This window comes from Tenrec ecaudatus, chromosome 6 (assembly GCF_050624435.1).
Source record: "Tenrec ecaudatus isolate mTenEca1 chromosome 6, mTenEca1.hap1, whole genome shotgun sequence".
Taxonomy (NCBI): Eukaryota; Metazoa; Chordata; class Mammalia; order Afrosoricida; family Tenrecidae; genus Tenrec; species Tenrec ecaudatus.
The window spans coordinates 116404688-116410540 of record NC_134535.1 but is presented as its reverse complement, the minus strand read 5'-3'; the positions used below and the strand labels follow the sequence as shown (position 1 = coordinate 116410540).

Below are 5853 nucleotides of genomic sequence, written 5' to 3'. Positions count from 1 at the left end.
CATGATTACTGGTCTGCTAGCACCTGGGGGAACCATCTACTCTGTGGCCCTGCGTCACTCTTCAGGCCTGGAATGGACTCATCCTCATGGTCCAACTTTCATGCCAACAATGTTCAGGCTTGCAGGATGAATTGTAACACAAAGAAGGTATGTCTGCACCCTGCAAAATAGTTAGGCACGCAATATTGATGGGGTAGCATTTGCCCAGGGAAAAAGCTCAGAGAGCAGAAATTGAAAGAAGGACAAATGAAAACAGTAAACAGAGGCAGGAAGAGAGAAAGTGCTCTGGCTATGTGAAGACAGCAGTCAGTGTCAGGAAAATGTATATGAGTAATTGAACGGAGAATTAATTTGTTCTGTACACCCTTATGCCACCAGGGCTCCGTATATATTTTATATAATATAAATATGTATTTATATAAAACTATTTAGCTAGAGCTATAGCTTTGCCTTCTTCCCTCTAACATCTTCCCTTTCCTAACTAAAAAGCACTGAGTGTGAAAGACATTTGTGGAGGAGTAGTGAATGAACATTACTTGGCTATACATATAAGGTAGACCATTCACCAAAGTTCTTAGATTGGTCTTCCAAGCACTTCATTTTGCTTCCGTGTTGCCCTTTGCCTTCTTCTTCCTCTGGCCCCATTACTGAGTGGAACTTGCGGTACTTAGTATCATCTGCCTCTAGACAAGTTCCCCTTGCATTTTCACAAGGAAAGACCACTCTCTGTGAAATGTACTTTGATTCCCTGAGGTGAACATAATGTCTCCTTTCTCAGTTCCCCTCCTTCATTGTTCCCGTTATGTCATGTGTGTTATATCTCTGTGCGCATGTGGTATCTCCCCTGCTATGACTTCAGATGTCTGAAGGGAGGCATGCTGCAGGTTTTTTTTAACTTTCTGTGTCTCATAGCCCCAGGACAATGACTCATACCCAGTAAATTTCCTCTAATAATTAAATTGTAGGGAAATGATCAAAGCAACATTCCTTCCAATGCAGGAGTGTCATACTGTGGCTTACTTATTTGTTTATTTTCACCTGATTTCTGTTGGAGAAACCCGGTGGTGCAATTGGTGCAGTGCTGGGCCGCCAAGCGAAAGGTCAGTGGTTCAGACCCTCCGCCATCTGCTGGCGAAGATGCGAGTCTGCTTCCAAGACATTTTGGGGGAGCCCTTATGCTCTGTCCTCTAGGCTTGCTATGAAGCAGAATCAACTGAACAGTCGTGATTTGCCTTTGATTTCTTTGGATTCCCCTTGGTTTATTTGGACGTAGATTTCCAGTTGACGCTTTCCTGGCTATCACTCTCAGTGTGAACAGTCTGCTGCAGGACCGCGGCCGTGCCCTCCACCTCTCCCTTTCCCACATCCAGGTGGGCCCTGCCTTAGGGTTTCCTTTACTGAAATAAGGCCGTATTGATGTTGACCTCGGAACTGATGGAGTCAGGCTGGGGAGGACAATTGGCCTGGCAGGGGTGACCAGGAGAGTCCCAGTGCCACCAGGCATGGGCTATACGGGCTAGGGATGCCACAAGGTTTTGATGTGCTCGCGATGGAGGTGGGTGTTCTGAGCCTCTGTTTTTAGCAGTTTGTGGGCTGGTGGTTTTTGTTTGTTTGTTTCATATATAGTAAGAGCACTTCGTATGTAGCCACAGAAGTGGGCTACTCGGATCTCCTCGGTGCCCAGGTGAGACAAGAGACAAGTGTACCTGAGTTGGGAACACCCTGAGACATCCCAACCGCACGTACATATCCCAGTGCCGCTTGCTACCTGGGCATGCGCACACGGAGCTTGCGGGTCACACCGGGAACCCAGCCGGGCCAATGGCTCAGGCCCCAGGGTTATTGCTGCTCCCGGTTGTCCTGGGAGCTGGCATTGATACCAGGCTGTGTTTCTGTCTGTAATTGTCTAACATCATGCTTGAAATCCAGGCTACATGCTACGTGGAACGCATCGGCTCAGCCTGCTGCTCTTTCTGGGTCTAAGACTGATTTGCGAGCGAGCCATACGACCCAGGGCGCATATGACCCATAACAGGAACAACACTCTTTTGAGCCTAAACAGACCATTTCCACATGAAGAGAGTCACCCAGGAGCGTATGAATGCCTGATATGCATGTAGTCTCGTGAAGTTTGTAGAACCAGGATAAGAACTAGCTAGACAGTCTCTAGATCTATTATGCTTGAAAGTCCCCGTTAATGTTCAAAAACAGTTGTGTTGCTGCTGCTATTGTTAGGGGCCCTTAAGTCAGAACAGGCCCATAGCCACCCTATGCACAAGAGCAGGACATCGCACCCAGGCCTGTGCCATTCCCGCCACGGTTCCCGTGCCGGAGCCTTTTTGTCAGGCAATCTCCTATAGGGCCTTCCTCTGCTTGGGTGCCCCTCTGCTTTAGCAAAACACACAGTCCTCTATTTGTGGGGAACATGGACTATGAAACAACATATTTCCAGGCATATTGTCTCATTATCTTACTAGTAATTATCCCTTAATGATCCTACACAGAGAGTTGGGAAAAACTAAACCTGAGCGTGTAGCAGTATCTTATACCGTCGATGATGACGCAGGCCATGTCCCTAGGGGATTCCTTACAGCAGACTGGCCTGTGGCCTAAGGGGGAGTGTTGCATCCCGCCCGCATGGGCTCACAAGTAACTAGATCACATTATTATTTCACGGCCAGATTGCATTATTACATAACTATCAAACCACTAAGAATCGTGTTCCAGCCAGGTTGACATGGATCTGGGGCAACACAATTCAATTGAGAAGAGCCTTTGGGTATCGTCTCTATAGTTGCTCTTGCAGTGAGAGCCACCATCTATCTCCCCAGGACGGCTTCACAATGGGTTATCAACAAATTACTGTTTCTGGAAATCCAGTCACCTGTTTTCTCACTGTAAATATCTTCCAGTTAGAGAGATTGGTTTGCTCGAGTTACCAAAACCAAACTAAACTCATCGTCATTGAGTGGATTCTGATTCGTTGCTTGAGTTAGGATGAGTTTAAATGACTGGGAGCCTTGCTGTTTAATTTCTCATGCCTGCAAAATGTGAAGAAAACTTTCCAAAGTAAAACCAAGGTTTTGCTCTTCAAAAGTATATTTGGAAGATGAGTGATATCAGCCCTACCTGGGAGATTGTTAGAAATACATAACATCTGGCCTTTCCCAAGACCTTCTGAATTAGAATGAACATGCTTCTGATGTGTAGGAAGCATTGTTGGATGGGGGAAGGGAACACGAGCTCACCTTGGGCACACGGAAGAATTATGACCAGTTGAGATGCAAAAGCGGCAAAAGGAGTTTATTTGCTAGCTCGAGCTAGGGCTTCCCTCCCTCCACTGCCCAGCGAAGCGGGGACCCAGCGTCCAAAAGGGAATCATCCCCGAGTTCTTTGTTCCCTGGACTTTTATGGGGCCAGGAACTGGGGGCAGTCCAGTGTTGCTGTTCTTTAAATTTATTGGAGAAATCTTCTGGTGTCAGCATTGTCCAGTGGTGGTTGACAAGCAGTTTCCCACGTGTTTTCTTGGCTGGTCAATTGGGGGTGAGGGTGTGTGGGGGTAGGGGGGTGATCGCTGCACCCTACTGGTCAGTCTGGGACAGGTGATGCCTTCTCTGATAGAATAACCTCAGTGTCTAGGAATCTGAAATTAGAGCTTAAGCCTGCCCCAGACTTTGGTTTTATACAGCCTGTCATGGTGCTGGTGTTGGCAGTCATAAACCAGGACCCCACAGCATTGCTCTAAAATACTATATGCATTTAAAACACTTTTCTTATCATGCATTTTTTTGCCTACTTGGAACTAACTCAGTGCAAAAAAAACCCTCTGAAATAATATCTCATTTTGTATTTTTGGTTGTATTTATTAAATAATAAATGCTGACATTGACATTTATTGCCTCTGTGAAAACAACTGTCAGCTCACGACAATAGCTCCACACCTCTGGCCACTTTTCTACGTGTCTGATATGCTTCTATGTGGAAAGTATTCACAGAAAGTCCACTCAAAGAAGCTCTAGTTCATAGGGCAGACAGAGTATAGATATGTATATGTGTGTGAGTCTATATATGCATATATATAATTGATATGGTAGGTTGGAAGGTGAAACATTAAAGTGGAAATATCACTGGACTGGTCTGAGAAGACCTTCATTTAAGTCAAACCCTTGGTCACACCAGCCAGGTGATCTTTGGCAGGACCCTGCTCTGGATATCTGTACTGTATAATAAAGTGGGACAACATAATTACCAAGACACCGTCCCTCCCCACTCTCAAGACGTGTTAGGACGAACGCCTCTCTTTCCTTCCCCTCAATGGCTCGCTCGTCCTTCCCATTGTCTTCCTCCAGTGTTTCCTAGTCCAGAGCACTCTCATCTCCTGCTTCAGTTATCGCCATAGCCCTCTACTTCGTCTGCAGCTTCTTGGTTTGCTTTTTCACAGTCCAGTTCCTACACTACTGTTAGCTTTTTGTGCTCCCAAGGGAAACTGATCATGCTTGTGCCTTGTTTAAAGCTCTTTAATGACCCATGGCAATGCCTGAACACTTCAACATGATCTTCTGGGCCCTTCCTGCTCCCGTACTCCTCCTGTGTGCCTAGACGCTCGTCCTCACCCCTTCTCCCAAAACTCCACCCTGTCACCAACACTAGATCATCTTGACCCAGCTAATGCCTGCCAGGAGGGATTTGATGACTGTGAGTTTGGTTTTGGTTTAAATTAGGTGCTCCTGCTGCCCCAGTAGAATATATGCTCCTTCTGTCTCTTAACACTTGAGTGTTTACTGCTATTGTTTATAAGACTTAGTCATCATGAGCTTTAAGACTCTCCATCCTTTCTTTTTTTTTCATCCAAGCCATAATGTTATTGATAGAAACAGTACAAATTTCAAACCAAACTGTAGTTACGCTTTTGAAACACCAAGAAAAGGGGGGGGTGTCCTTTGTTTTCAGATGGTTACATGGTTAATTGCATAATAGCATTTACAATATCAGCACTGTTGTTCTTCAAGGCCCGGACTGCCTTTGCTCTCCATACATTTGCTTGCGACACGGCCAATTCCATGTCCTTAACTTCCACACCTGTTTCATCCACCTCTTCCTCTGCACTCTCCTCTTGCACAGTTGGAGTGTGTGTGTTTTCTTGAATGTTTGAGACCGCCTCACCCTGAACTTTGAACTTCTCAGCAGCTGCTAGCTGCGCTTGCTGAGATACATCCTCGATCTTGGCTTCCCCCAAATTATGGAAGTATCTGAAGTGGGACTCTTGTAGCCATCTGGCTTTGTGATGACAAAGAGGATATTCTGACCCTAGTGACCCCCGTGACTTGCCGAAGACCCAGTTTGGACACAGCCTTGCGTGCCTTCGTTTCACTCCAACTCTGCTTTGCTTTACTGACTGGTTCCTCCTTGATTTTGGCTCACGCTGCCCACTGGGCTTGTTGTGTGGTGGCCTGTGTGGACTCCTGCTCCTCAAGCTCTGGTACTGACTCATCACCGTCAGATTCTGTTCCAGATCCTGTCTCAGCCTGGGGCTGGGCCAACTCCTGCTCGGTAGCAGGGACGGTTTCTGTGGCTTCACCGGGCATTTCGCACAGGGGACGCAGAGCCTCCCCACCCTTTCTTATAAGATTGCTTTTGTAACTAGGATCAAGTGGGCATGAAATATATTATCACTTGAATTATTATTTGGTAGTAAATACTTCCTAGTTAACAACAACATAGAGATATAATTTTAAAATTTAGAATTAACTTATTAAACAAATTTAATTAATATATGCTACCTATTATCTATTTATTTATTTATTTTTGGTGGGTGAATGGGTTACGCATTGGGCTTCTCACTGCTCTTTGGGA

At 45.8% G+C, this 5853-nt stretch overlaps 1 pseudogene; it reads right to left on the bottom strand.

Moving 5' to 3' along the window:
* Positions 1–4954: 4954 nt before the first annotated feature.
* On the bottom strand, positions 4955–5590 carry LOC142451160 (nascent polypeptide-associated complex subunit alpha pseudogene; annotated as a pseudogene).
* Positions 5591–5853: the final 263 nt, after the last annotated feature.